Raw genomic sequence first — 15,752 nt, 5'->3', positions numbered from 1 at the left:
TTCTGTTATGTTTGTTGTTGTATGTGGCATCATGTGTATGTGATTCTCTTTTACTTTTGTTGTGAGATGGTTTTCTTCTTTTCTAAGTGTAGCTACCATTTTTGTGTTGGAGTTTTCCTTCTAGAATTTTGTATAGAACTGGATTGGTATATAGATATTATTTAAATTTATTTTCATATTGAATATTTATGTTTCTCCATCTATGATTGAGAGGCTTACAGGATATTGGCTGGCATTTGTGTTCTCTTGTGTTCTCTGTCCGGGCTCTTCTGGCTTTTAGGTTTTCTGTTTAGAAGTCTAGTGTAATTCTGATAGGTCTACCTTTACACATTGCTTGGCCTTTTCCCAAGGCTTCTGGTAGAGTTATGGCCATATTTTTCTTTATTGGGGATGTTTTCTTCTATGACTTTCTTAAAGACATTTTCTGGTCCTTTAAGCTGGGAATCTTTACTCTCTTCTGTTCCTATTATTCTTTTCTTTTTTCTTCTGTTAGAAAATTAGATGTTTAAATTTATTTATATAAACCATGCACTATTTCATTTAACACATTTAATTTTCTCCCACTACTAGCAATTTCTATTAAAATAGTTGAGAGGATAGCTAAATATGAATAACCTTTGGTCTACATTTAAGCATGATGTATTGGTATACATTGTGAGGAAAGAAAATCACTTGTTTTTAAACTGCCAGAAATCATTAAGTAAATTTCACAATACATGGATATTAGCTTATATTAAAACATTAAGCCAAGTTATTTAATGAAAAAATAATGTCAATCCACTTACTTATCATTATGCCGAGCTGTTATTGCACTTATAATACAAGGCAGCCTTTGTTTGGTGAGACAGAGACCATATGGTCATCAACAATGAATATACTTGCTTACTGATCTATTACAGGAAAAGTTTAGCAACCCTTGAGGCACTGGTCTTTACACATCTCAGATGACCACTACACTGAGCACACATGTTCATATAGAGCACACCATTAGGGTGTGTCCATGAACGTGCATTCTATGAATGCTTTGCTATTTATACACCATCATTTCATATTTTCAACATTCTTCAGAAACACTTAGGCACTGACATCAAAATCTTGTACATATAAAAGCATGAAATAATGTATAGAAGATACATAAAAATATTTTATAACAAGTTGATTGGGCATCTTTCTTTAATTTCCTAGTTTTCCATCACTATAAAAATATCAATATACCCATTTTTAGAATAATGATCAGCTACATGGTCAATATTGGTAATTATATTGGTATTTGGATTGTTCTTGAAAAAGATAGATGCTAGATTTAATTTAGTATTAATAATTTGTATTACCTTGACCGGAAATCTCCAGACAAATTTCTCCTGCAATGAGTAAAAGTGTCTTTCTTTAACTTTTTTAATAACTTTTGGTTGAAAATCTACTTTATTCGATATTAGAATGGCCACTCCAGCTTGCTTCTTGGGGCTGTTTGCTTGGAAGGTTTTTTTCCCAACCTTTTACTCTGAGATAGTGTCTGTCTTTGTCTATGAGATGAGTTTCCTGTATGCAGCAAAATGCTGGGTTTTGTTTATGTGTCCAGTCTGATAGCCTATAACTTTTTATTGGGGAATTGAGTTTGTTTATGTTAACAGAAATCAAGGAATAGTGGTTGCTATTTCCTGCTATTTTTGCTTTTGGAGATTGAATTGTGCCTGTATGTCTTTCTTCTTTTGGTTTTCTTGCTTAGGAATTTTCTTGTTTTTATTAGGATGTAGTTCCCCTCGTTGTATTGGGTTTTCCACTTATAATTCGTTGTAGTGCTGGGTTTGTGTTCAGAAATTGTATAAATTTAGTTTTGTCTTGACATGTCTTGGTCTCTCCATCTATGGTGATTGAGAGTTTTGCTGGGTATAGCAATTTGGGCTGGCACATCTGCTCTTTTAGGGTCTGCATGATGTCTGTACAGGCTCTTCTAGCTTTCATAGTCTCTGCTGACAAGTCAGATGTGATTCTGATTGGTCTGCCTTTATATGTTACATGGCCTTTTTCCCTTACTACTTTTAGTATTTTTTTCTTTGCTTTGGGCACTTGGCGTTTTGACTATTATGTGTCAGAAGGAATTTATTTTCTGGTCCACTCTATTTGGAGTTCTGTAGGCTTCTTTTATGCTCATGGTCATCTCATTCTTAAGGGTAGGGAAGTTTTCTTCTACAATTTGGTTGAAGATATTTACTGTGACTCTTAGTTGATATTCTTCAACGTCTTCTATTCCTATTATCCTTAGGTTTGGTCTTCTCATTGTGTCATGGATCTCCTGGACATTTTGGGTAGGAGATTTTTGGTTTTTGCATCTTCTCTGACTGTTTTGTCTATATTTTCAATGTTGTCTTCGGCTAACAAGATTCTCTCTTCCGTCTCTTGTAGTCTGTTGGAAATGCTTGCATCTGTGACTCCTGATTTCTTTTTTAGGTTTTCTACCTCTAGGGTTGTCTCCTTTAGTGTTTTCTTTATTGTGTCCATTTCTGTTTTAAATTCCTTCTTCCATTCCTTCATCTCTTTGGTTGTTTTCCTCTAGTTCTTTTATTTCTTTGAGTGTTTTTCTAGTTTCCTCTTTAAAAGCTTCTATTTCTTTACACCTTTCCTCCCTTTCTTGTTTAAGTATCTCTATCATCATCTTGAGGTATGATTTCAGGTCTAAGTCTTCTTTTCTGGAGTGTTTGGCATTCTGCTGTTTGCTGTGATGGGAGAGCTGGGTTCTGGTGTTGCTAGGTTTTCTTGGTTTCCCTGGGGTACATTCTTTCGCTTTCCTCTTGCCATCTCTTGTCTGTGTTCATACATGGTCTTGTCAGCTATTGGTTCTTGCCTTTTACCTGGTCTGTGTCCCTGAATCTCTGCTGTTCCTGGTGGAGGATGGTCTAAACACCTGTTTTACACTCAAAGTCCTCAGGCTGGTAATAACCCCATGCTGGGTTACTTGTTCCCTGAACCAAGCAGGGGGAAGCGCACTTTTCATGCGCTCGGCAGAGATCTCTCTATAGAGATCTCTCTGCACCCCGACTAGTCAGAATACCTACTCTCCAGGCCTGTGTCCCTGGATCTCCGCTGTTCCTGGTGTGCGGATCTCTCATTTTTTTTCATTGTATCATGGATTTCCTGTATGTTTTGGGTGAGGATTTTTTTTTTTTGTTTGTTTTTTATTTTCTTTGACTGTTGTGTATCTTCTAAGATATCCTCTATGCTTGATATTCTCTTTTCTATCTCTTGTGTTCTGTTATTGATGCTTGCATCTATAACTTCTGACTTCTTTCTTAGATTTTCCATTTCCAGAGTTGCCTCTATTTGTATTTACTTCATTGTTTCTACTTCTAATTTTGGATCTTGGGCCACTTTATTCAATTGATTGTGTTTTGCTGTGTTTTTAAGGGCTTCTTCCTGTTTACCTATGTTTCCCTGTGTTTCTTTCAGTGATTTATTTATATCCTCCTTAAGGGTCTCTAATATCTTAATGAGCTAGGTCTTATGTCTGCATAATGTTTTTCAGGTATATTGGAGTATCCAGGGCTTGCTGTGGTGAGAGAACTGGGTTCTTATGCTTATGTTTTTGTGCTTCCTTCTTACCATCTATTTATCTCTGGTATTAACAGGCCTGGGTGTCTCTGTCTGGAGCTTGCCTTCTGTGTTCCTGGGTAGTTGCTGGTTTCCTGGTAGACCTTTCGCCCTGGCTGTAGCAGATATCATGGGAAGCCTTCACTTCACACTGTATGGTGTTCATGGGCAGAGGCTCTGATTATCTAATGGAGCTGGAAGGGAGGTGGAGTTTCGGTGGAAAGAATAGTTCCCATTTCTGCTTTTCTTCTCAGGAGTTCAGCTGCTGAAGTTAATTGGGAAGATCCCTTACCTGTTGCCCTGTGTCCAATAGATCTCCTGCGAGGCGTTCAGACTGTGGGGTCTTCTGAGGGACAAACAAGCTGATGATCTGCCCTGATGGAAGGCTTCTCAAATCTGTTTTTATTAACATACATTGGTTGTATAAGGTAACAGGTTTTGCTCTGATGTTTTCATGGATACAGTTATACTGTTTCTGGTTAGTTTTTTGAGTATTTCATACAATGTATTTTGCCAATCTGTCCCCTTTCAGTCCCTCTCAGATCAATCTCACCTTCTCTACCCATATTTTTTTTTCAAAAATTTCCTCATATTAAAAAAAATGATGTCTGTTTTCTGTTGACCAACTACTCCTGTAAATTTAGTCTATCCTGGAGTATGATTGATACACTCACATGAAGTTGGGTGGGTAAGGATTTAGGGAAGGCCTGGGAGGATTTGAAGGAGATAAATGTTATGAACAAAATATGTTGTATGAAAAAACTTAATAAAGATAATGTTAAGACTTTTACATTAAAACATCTATCAAGCTCTATTTGTGTTCCCCATCTACTCTTGGGCATGTATTTTTCTGAAGGAGCAGAGTAGGTTTATCAGAAGACACACTCATAAAGGAAACATAGTCTCCTAGCAGCTATCAATTGCAAATAGATTCTCAGACATGTGTAGGACTTTGTACCTTTTTCCCCTTTGAGACATGCTTCCCCCACCCCATGGCTTAAGATTGTGCAGGTCTTGTGTATGCTATCACAACTGTGATCTTTTGTGTACAACTGCACTGCTAGCCTGCTATGCCCAGAAAATGTTTCCTTGTCTTTGCTCACTGCCCTTGGATCTCGCAATCATTCTGCCACTCTTGTACCATGTTCTCTAGGCCTTTAATGAAAGGGTGTGATATAGATATCCCAAGTAGGACTGAGTATTCAGTAGTCATTCATATTCTGCACTTTGACCAGTTGTGGATCATGAATTAATCACCATAAAAGAGGACACTTTTGAGCTGAGTGTTGAGAAATGCATATATATATATATATATATATATATACCAACAGGTTATTTGGAGTCAGTTTAATATTATGTCCATCTAATAGAATAATAGTATTAGATTCTCCTCTAGTGTCTATTATCTGTATCTATAAGTTCTTGGCCCAGTAACAGAGCATTGTATGAATTTCACTGGGACTTAAATCCAGCTAGAAAGTGCTCCCTCCTGGGATAATTTTGACATTGCACAAACAGCTCTCTTTCCAAGCTGGTTAATATGGTAGCTCACAGGTTTCATAGCTGGGATAAGATTTATTTTTTTTTTATTTTTTTCAATTACTATATTAAAATCAGGAAAACAGCTACAATATAGTTATGCAATGAAAACTAGCTAAATAAAGATAATTTTAATAATGAAAAATTTGCTCCTAACAGCTCAATATTCTTCCAACTTCTTGCTATTGATTTTTTTTAATTAAAAGTGGTTCTTTATTCATAAATTTTTTTCTAATGAATTTTAAACTTTCACATTGAAAATACAATGAAACAGTAAAGTAAACGGACATAATATTCCATTTACCCAAAATTACAATATAACATGCCTGTTGTGTATACTCTTGAATTGTAATACAATGATTAATTTTCTGAAAAAGAATATATTATACAGGTTTTAATTTTATCATTTATTTTGTTATTATATTCTAATTATGGTTTACTCTCCTACAACTACTCTTTTATTCTTTTTTTTAAATGACTTTATTTTGCAAAACAAAGATAAATGTAAAGATTTTAAACATTTTTTGCTTAAAATTATACATTTTTGTCAGTACTGTTTTTTCAGACATTAAAATAAATTTTACATAAAACCATGTGAATATGTTTTTTAGTCAGTACTTGATTTTTTTCAAGGGCTTGACAGTACGCATTGAAAACGTACTAGTTGCAATAAGTGTAAAGTACATGCAAAACAAAACGCAACATGGAAATAGTCAAAGTCTTCTTGTTTTGTGAATATATGTATAGTTTTTGTTTTCTTTATTTCTTGGACTTCATACAGTCTGTGAGTTGTTTCTGGGGGAGTGCAAGCCTCTGGGGTTAGCATCCCACTATCAGTGACTGCATATTATGTCTGTTCTTTTGTGACTGGGTTATCTCACTCAGGATGATCTTCTCTAGATGCAGCCATTTTCTTAAGAATTTGGTTAAGTCATTGTTTCTGGTGGCTGAGTAGTATTCCATTGTGTATATGTACCACAATTTTTGTATCCATTCGTCTTCTGAAGGACATCTGGGTTCCTTCCAGCTTCTGGCTATTATAAATAGAGCCGCTATGAACATTGTGGTGCATATATCTTTGTTGTGTATTAAAGTGTCTCTGAGGTATATGCCCAGAAGTGGAATAGCTGGGTCTTCAGGTAGTACTATATCCAATTTTCTGAGGTATCGCCAGACAGATTTCCAGAGTGGTTGTATTAGCTTGCAACCCCACCAACAGTGGAGAAGTGTTCCTCTTTCTCCGCAGCCTCGCCAGCATCTGCTGTCATCTGAGTTTTGGATCTTGGCCAATCTGACTGGTGTGAGATGTAATCTTAGGGTTGTTTTGATTTGCATTTCCCTGATGGCTAAGGATGTCGAGCACTTCCTCAGATGTTTTTCGGCCATTCGGTGTTCCTCAACTAAAAATGATTTGTTTAGCTCTGTACCCCATTTTTTAATAGGGTTATTTGATTCTCTGGTGTCTAGCTTTTTGAGTTCCTTGTACACCTTGGATATTAGGCCTCTATCTGATGTGGTGTTGGTAAAGATCTTTTCCCATTCTGTTGGTTGCCATTTTGTTTCTTGACGATGTCCTTATCCTTACAGAAACTTTGCAATCTCATTAAGTCCCATTTGTTAATCTTTGACCTAAGAGCTTGAGCCATTGGTGTTTTGTTCAGGAAATTTTCTCCTGTGCCTATGTGTTCTAAGGTTTTCCCTACTTTCTCATCTAATAGTTCCAGTGTATCTGGTTTAATGTGGAGATCTTTAATCCACTTACACTTGAGCTTTGTACAAGGAGATAAGAACGGTTCTATTTTCATTCTTTTGCATGTTGAGTGCCAGTTGGACCAGCACCATTTGTTGAATAGGCTGTCCTTTTTCCATTGAATGTTTACTGCTCCTTTGTCAAAAATCAGGTGACCATATACATGAGGGCTCATTTCTGGATCTTCTATTCTATTCCATTGATTCACGTGACTATTTCTGTACCAGTACCATGCAGTTTTCAGCACATATAGCTTGAGGTCAGGGATAGTGATTCCCGAAGATGTTTTTTTGTTATTGAGGATGGATTTCGCTATTCTAGGTCTTTTGTTATTCCATATGAAATTGCACATTGATCTTTCCAATTCCATGAAGAACTGGGTTGGAATTTTGGTGGGGATTGCATTAAATCTGTAGATTGCTTTTGGTAGGATGGCCATTTTTAAGATGTTGATCTTTCCAATCCATGAGCATGGGAGATCTTTCCATTTTCTGAGATCCTCCTCAATTTCTTTCTTTAGAGGTTTGAAGTTCTTCACTTCAGGTCCTTCACTTCCTTAGTTAGAGTCACACCAAGGTATTTCATAGTTTTTTTAACTATTGTGAAAGGTACCTTTTCCCTAATTTCTTTCTCCACATGTTTGTCCTTTGAGTATAGGAAGGCTACTGATTTGTTTGAGTTAATTTTGTATCCGACCACTTTGCTGAACTTGTTTATCAGCTGTAGGAGTTCTCTGGTGGAATTTTTGGGGTCACTCAAGTACACTATCATGTCATCGGCAAAGAGTGATGTTTTTATCTCTTCCTTTCTGAATTGTATCCCCTTGATCTCCTTTTGCTGTCTAATTGCTCCAGCCAGGACTTCCAATACTATGTTGAATAGGTAGGGAGAGAGTGGGCAGCCTTGTCGAGTCCCTGATTTTAGTGGGATTGCTTCAAGTTTCTCGCCATTAAGTTTGATGTTGGCTGTTGGTTTGCTGTATATTGCTTTTATTATGTTTAAATATGGGCCTTGGATTCCTGTTCTTTCCAGGACTTTTAACATGAAGGGGTGTTGGATTTTGTCGAATACTTTCTCAGCGTCTAGTGAGATGACCATGTGATTTTGGTCTTTAAGTTTTTTATATGGTGGATTACATTGATGGATTTCCTTCTGTTAAACCATTACTGCATCCCAGGGATGAAGCCTACTTGGTCATGATGAATGATGGTTTTGATGTGTTCTTGGATTAGGTTTGCAAGGATTTTGTTGAGTATTTTTGCATCAATGTTCATAAGTGAGATTGGTCTGAAGTTCTCTTTCCTTGTAGGGTCTTTGTGTGGCTTAGGTACGAGGGTTATTGTAGCCTCAAAAAATGAGTTGGGTAATATTCCATCTGATTCTATCTTTTGGAATAGTTTGGCGAATATTGGTGTTATATCCCCAATAAATGTCTGATAGAATTCTGCACTGAACCCGTCTGGACCTGGGCTTTTTTTGGTTGGGAGGCTTTTGATGACTTCTTCTATTTCTTTAGGTGTTATAGGGTTATTTAGATGGTTTACTTGGTCCTGGTTAAACTTTGGGACCTTGTATCTGTCTAGGAATTCGTCCATTTCTTCCAGATTTTCCAATTTTGTGGAGTATAAGTTTTTGTAGTAGGATCTGATAATTTCTTGAATTTCCTTAGTTTCAGTTGTTATGTCACCACTTTCTTTTCTGATTTTGTTAATTTGGATACTCTCTCTTTGCCCTTAAGTTAGTCTGGCTAGGGGTTTATCAATCTGGTTGATTTTCTCAAAGAACCAACTCTTTATTTTGTTGATTTTTTCAATAGTTTTTTTTTGTTTCTATTTGGTCTATTTCTGCCCTAATTTTGATTATTTCTTGCTGTCTACTCTTTTTGGGTATATCTGCTTCCTTTTGTTCTAGGGCTTTTAGATGTGCTGTCAGGTTGCTGATGTGAGCTCTCTCCAGTTTCTTCTTGGAAGCACTTAGGGCAATGAGTTTTCCTCTCAATACTGCTTTCATTGCATCCCATAGGTTTGGGTATGTTGTGTTTTCGTTTTCGTTGAATTCTAGAAAATCCTTAATTTCTTTCTTTATTTCTTCTTTTACCCTGCTATCCTTTAACAGAGTGTTGTTTAGTTTCCATGTGTATGTGGGATTTTTGTTGTCTTTGTTGTTGTTAAAGACCAGCCGTAGACCATGGTGATCTGAGAGGATGCATGGGAGTATTTCAATCTTCTTATATTGATGAAGGCTCATTCTGTGTCCAATTATGTGGTCAATTTTCGAGAAGGTGCCATGGGGTGGTGAGAAGAAGGTGTATTCTTTTACTTTAGGATAGTATGTTCTGTATATATCTATTAATTCTAGTTGGTTCAAAGTCTCTGCTAGTTTTGCAGTGTCCTTGTTCAGTTTCTGTTTCCCTGATCTGTCCATTGGTGAGAGTGGGGTGTTAAAGTCTCCCACTATTATTGTGTGGGGTGAAATGTATTTTTTGAGCTTTAGTAGAGTTTCTTTTATGAATGTGGGTGATTTTTTATTTGGAGCATATATGTTAAGGATTGAGAATTCCTCCTGACAGATTTCCCCGGTAATGAGTAAAAAGTGTCCTTCTTTATCTTTTTTGATAACTTTTGGTTGGAAATTTACTTTATTCGATATTAGAATAGCCACTCCAGCTTGCTACTTGGAGCTGTTTGCTTGGAAGTTTTTTTTCCCACTCTTTTACTCTGAGATAGTGTCTGTCTCTGTCTCTGAGATGAGTTTCCTGTATGCAGCAAAAGGCTGGATTTTGTTTATGTATCCAGTCTGATAGTCTATGTCTCTTTATTGGGGAGTTGAGACCATTTATGTTAATAGATATCAAGGAATAATTGTTTCTGTTTCCTGCCATTTTTGCTTTTTTGGGTTGAGTTGTGTCTATGTTTTTTTCTTCTTTTAGTTTTCTTGTTTAGGAGTTTTCTTGTTTTTACTAGGCTGTATTTTCTCTCCTTGTATTGGGTTTTCCACCTATACTTCGTTGGAGTGCTGGGTTTGTGGTCAGATATTGTGTGAATTTTGATTTGTCTTGAAATATCTTTGTCTCTCCATCGATGGTGATTGATAGTTTTGCTGGGTAAAACAGCTTGGGCTGGCACTTGTGCTCTCTTAAGGAGTGCATGATGTCTGTCCAGGCTCTTCTAGCTTTCATAGACTCTGTTGAGAAATCGGGTGTGAGTCTGATTGGTCCGCCTTTATATGTTACCTGACCTTTTTCCCTTACTGCTTTTAGTATTCTTTCTTTACTTTGGGAACTTGATGTTTTTACTATTATGTGGCGGGAGGTATTTCTTTTCTGGTCCAACCTATTTGGAGTTCTGAAGGCTTCTTTTATGCTCCTGTTCATCTCATTCTTGAAGGTAGGGAAGTTTTCTTCTATGATTTTGTTGAAGATATTTACTGTGCCTCTTAGTTGATACTCTTCTCCCTCTTCTATTCCTATTATCCTTAGGTTCGGTCTTCTCATTGTGTCTTGTATTTCCTGGACATTTTGGGTTAGGAGCTTTTTGTTTTTTGCATCTTCTCTGGCTGTTTTGTCTATGTTTGCAATGTTGTCTTCTGCCCCCGAGATTCTCTCCTCGATCTCTTGTAATCTGTTGGAAATGCTTGCTTCTGTGACTCCTGATTTCTTTTTTTGGTGTTCTGACTCTAGGGTTATCTCTTTTAGCGCTTTCTTTATTGTGTCAATTTCTGTTTTAATTTCCCTCTTCCATTCCTTTATTTCTTTGGTTCTGTTTTCGTCTCGTTCTTTGAGTTCTTTGAGTGTTTTTTTTGTTTCTTCTTTAAAAGCTTCTGAATCTTTTTGCTTTTCCTCCCTTTCTTGTTTACGTAACTCTATCAGCGTCTTGAGGCATGATTTCAGGTCTGTGTTTTCTTTCTCTGGAGTGTTTGGAATTCCGATGTTTGCTACTATCAGAGAGCTGGGTTCTGGTGTTGCTAGATTGTCTTGGTTTCCTTGGGATATAATCTTTCTCTTTCCTCTTGCCATTTTGTTGTCAGTGATATGTTCTTGCCTTTCCCTTGTATCTGGTCTGTGTCCGTGGTACACTTTCCGTGTGCACTCCGCAGAGATCTCTCTACTCCCCGGCAGCCCAGGTTCCGGGTGGCAGCTGGGCCAGGCTCTGCTCTGCGTACTGAAGTCGCCTCCGGGTGGGAACAGACGTTCCTAAGATCTGTTCCTGGTCACAGATGCTCAGCCTCTCTGAGTCACCTTTCCAGTTGGCAGGTGGGCCAGGCTCTGCTCTGTGTCCTGAAGTCGTCTCCGGGTGGGAACAGAAGTTCCTAAGATCTGTTCCCGGTCACTGGATCGAGGAGGACAGGGCAGGTCAGGGCAGGGGGTGCCCTTTCCGTGTGCACTCCGCAGAGATCCCTCTGCTCCCCCGCAGCCTAGGTCTCCCACTCACCAGTTGCTCAGCCTGTTCGAGCCGCTTTTCCAGCTGGCTGTTGGGCCAGGCTCTGCTCTGTGTCCTGAAGTCGTCTCAGGGTGGGAACAGAAGTTCCTAAGATCTGTTCCCGGTCACGGTTGCTCAGCCTGTATGAGCCGCCTTTCCGGCTGGCAGTTGGGCCAGGCTCCGCTCTGTGTCCTGAAGTCGTCTCTGGGTGGGAACAGAAGTTCCTAAGATCTGTTCCCGGTCACAGTTGCTCAGCCTGTACGAGCCGCCTTTCCGGCTGGCGGTTGGGCCAGGCTCCCTGGGATAAGATTTATAATCACTTTCTCCTTCACTACTGTGGATAACCCTTCTAGGACTAGGAAAGTTAGCCAGTAGAGATGATAGTTTCAGGTCAGCTTTAGTTATTCCCGTTCTATTAATCAAGTATGTGATGTCTTCAACAATGAGATCTTGTCATCAAATTCTTTAAGGTAACCAAAAACATTTTGATAGCATATAATGTTTGGGTGATCTATAAGATCCCACTGACCAACACTCCAAAAAATGTAATTCATTTCTGGTGCTGGGTTTTCTTACTAACCTGTGTTATCTAGTGGTACCATTATTACCCATTATAGAGTAACCTAAATTCATTTTATATATGTATATGTAAACAATTTAGGAAGCTTCTACAATATGTTTCTGTATGACCTTCTTTCAAAGGCCTTTAATATTAGTTAACCTTGATCCTTATATTTACCCCCTTCCCTACCCTTCCAGATTCCACCATCCACCTATGCCAATTTTACCCTTACTGTTCAACTATTCCACCATATTTGTTTAATACAACTGTATTTGCTCCTCTACCCTTAAAAGCCTCCTCTGTACTAATATCTATCACAAAGATTTCTTTTTTGTCAGTATGAAAGTTAGAAACACATACCTGAAGATTAAAAACTAATATTCACAAATGAGAAAGGGCATGTACATTTGCCTTTCTGAGCACTACTCACTTACCTGCAAATTTCACTTTTTCAATATGGTCATCTAGGGTGTTTCTATTTCCTGGCTATGTGGAAAGATCAACTTTTTTGTAATTAAACTACATAGTAATGTAAATATAAGATATTTGTCTCAGTTTAGTGGGGTAGGTCAAGAAAGTTGATTTAAAACTTGCAAAAGTGATGTCTGGGTCTAGTTGACATTAGTAATGGAATTGTCAACCTTATTGCTTCTCAACAAGTTGATTCTCATCTTAAGGCATTTCTCATGGTCACAGAATAGTAGTTTCAGACTCTTGCATATTCAATTGTATATATACTCAATTTCTACCAAGTCATTTTTCCTTCAGAGGATAAAATAACATTTCTAATAAATCTTCTAGTTTGGTTTTTATTACAGTGGTTTAAGTAATATTATATGGGTAAATTTAAACATAACACCCACTGGAACAATGGGATTATAAATTCCTGGTTTATAATAGTTACTTGCTTACTGAAGCTGGGTTGCCCTCATTATGCAATGCACATTCTAATATTAAAGAAAACTGGAGCTTCATTAATATACTAGAAGGCAAAAGAAGTTGTTGGGATGGCACCAAACCCCATGTGCCATAAAGACTTCCATAAATGTCTATGTAAATGACCATTAACTAACATTTCTTTACATTATCATTACATATTGGAACTCAATATACACATGACAAAAAAGAAAAAATACTGGTTATATAAGCGCAATGTTTTTTTCTAAGTAGATGGGCACTATTAGACATTGTGAATCGGATAGTGTGAGCAGAAGAATTTATCTCAAGTGTAATTAAAGATAATGGCAATCAAATGTGCCTGGGTAAGGTGTCGGCCTAATAGCTTTGTCAGAAAGGCTAAGTCCACAAGAAAACAACCACAGGTCTAATAGATGATTGTTGATATTTGGCCTATTACTGTGTATTATAATGCTAAATACCTTGCTCTTTGATTTAAGACTATTAGTTACATAACAGTACAGACAGCCTGTAGCTGGGTACAAGAGAGATAGGTGGGATTTATGTTGCTAGGCTTGAGATCTGAGTCAGAGACCATTAGGAGAGGGGAGAGTACAAGAAGGAAGGAAATGCAATGGGTTAGGTAGATTGTGAGCACAAGGCTATGAAAGCCAGCCAATTGGAGTAGGAGCAGCCTACATAGAATGTGGCAAGTTGTATTTCAGGGTTATTGACAGTGAAATAAACAAAATATCATAGAAGGTTGATATCTGCCCAGCTCTGGTGCTTTTAAGGCTTATATTAAATCTAAAGTTTGTGTATCTTTTATTAATGATCAAAAAGAGAGCAAAAACCCCCAATAACATCATATATATGATAGATGCATCAGACAAAGAGATTATTAAGTGAAAGTTCTGGAAAAAGAATATACTATAAAATAATTTACTAAATACAAATTTGAACAAATTACCAGCACAAAAAAGTTGCATGGACCAATCTCTTTATTTAAATGGCAAGTATTAGAAGTAAGAACTTGGGAGATCTAGGGACACAGGCCTGGTGACACTGCACTGCGAGTAGCCGGGGCACAGAGAGGTCTGAGCTGAGCACACAGAAATCAAGACACCCCCCAATTGTTCAGAGGAACAGGAACTCTGCCATAGGGACTCGGTTTCCACCTGGAGGGCCCTTGCATGCAGAACAGGTGCTCAGATCGTCTGCCACCAGGAACAGTAGAGATTCAGGGACACAGGCCTGGTGAGACTGCACTGCAAGTAGCCAGGGCTCAGAGAGGTCTGGGCCAAGCACGCAAAAAGCGAACCCCCCAAGTGGTTTAGGAGAGCAGGAACTCTGCTGTAGGGACTTGGTTTTCACCCAGAGGGCACAACTGTGCAGAACAGGCACTCAGGCCATCTGCCACTAGGAACAGCTGAGATCCAGAAATGAGGGCCTGGTGAGACAGCTCTGTTAGTACCCAGGGCAAAGAGAGGTCTGGGCCGAGCACGCAGAAAGCACACCCCCAACCCTGATTGGTTAAAGGGAGCAAGAACTCTGCCATAAGGACTCAGATTCCACCCGGAGGGCCCTTGCATGCAGAAAAAAATGCTCAGGTTATCTGCTACCAGGAAGAGTAGAGATCCAGGAACAAAGGCCAGGTACTTGGAAGAGACAAGTCCCAATCACTGACAACAATTCCATGTATAATCACAGACAACAAGATGGAAAGAGGAAAGTAAAAGAATTTACCCAATAGAAATCAAGAAAATCTGGCAACACCAGAACCCAGCTCTTCCATCAAAGCAAACAGCAGAATGCCAAACACTCCAGGAAAAGAGAACTCAGACCCTAAATCATACCTCAAGATGATGATAGAGATACTTAAACAAGAAAGGGAGGAAAAGTGTAAAGAAATAGAAGCTTTTAAAGAGGAAACAAGAAAAACACTCAAAGAAATAAAAGAACTAGAGTAAAAAAGAACCAAAGAGATGAAGGAATGGAAGAGGGAATTTAAAATGGAAATGGAAACAATAAAGAAAACACTGAAAGAGAAAACCCTGGAGGTAGAAAACCTAAAAAAGAAATCAGTACTCACAGAGGCAAGCATCTCCAACAGACTACAGGAAATGGAAGAGAGAATCTCAAGGGTTGAACACAACATGGAAAACATAGACAAAACAGTCAGAGAAGATGCAAGAGCCAAAAAGCTCCTAACCCAAAATGTCCAGGAGATCCATGACACAATGAGAAGACCAAATCTAAGGATAATAAGAATAGAAGAGGGTGACAAAAATCAACTAAGAGGCACAGTCAATATTTTCAACAAAATCGTAGAAGAAAACTTCCTTATTTTTAATAATGAAATGACAATGAGCATAAAAGAAGCCTGCAGAACTCCAAATAGAGTAGACCAGAACAGAAATTATGCTTGACACATAATAGTCAAAACACCAAGTGCCCAAAGCAAAGAAAGAATACTAAAAGCAGTAAGGGAAAAAGGTTATGTAACATATAAAAGCAAACCAATCAGAATCACACCTGACTTCTCAACAGGCTATGAAAGCTAGAAGATCCAGGAAAGGCAACATGCGGACCCAAAGAAAACACAAGTGTCAGCACAAGGTGCTATACCCAGAAAAACTCTCAATCACCATAGATGGAGAGACCAAGATAGGCCAAGGCAAAACTAAATTTACACAATATCTGACCACGAACCCAGCACTACAAGGAATTATAGGAGAAACCCCAATTCAAGGAGGGAAACTACATCCAAGCAAAAACAAGAAAATACCTAAGCAAGAAAACAAAAAAAGAAAGACACTCAGTCACAATTCTACCTCTAAGAGAAAAATAGCAGGAAACAGCAACCACTATTCCCTGATATCTGTTAACATAAATGGACTCAATTCCCTAATAAAAAGATGCTTGGATACATAAACAAAACCCAGCATTTTGCTGCATATAGGAAACTCATCTCAGAGACAAATACAGACACTATCTCAGA

Source organism: Micromys minutus, assembly GCF_963924665.1.
Source record: "Micromys minutus genome assembly, chromosome: 11".
NCBI lineage: Eukaryota > Metazoa > Chordata > Mammalia > Rodentia > Muridae > Micromys > Micromys minutus.
This window is presented reverse-complemented; position numbering follows the sequence as displayed.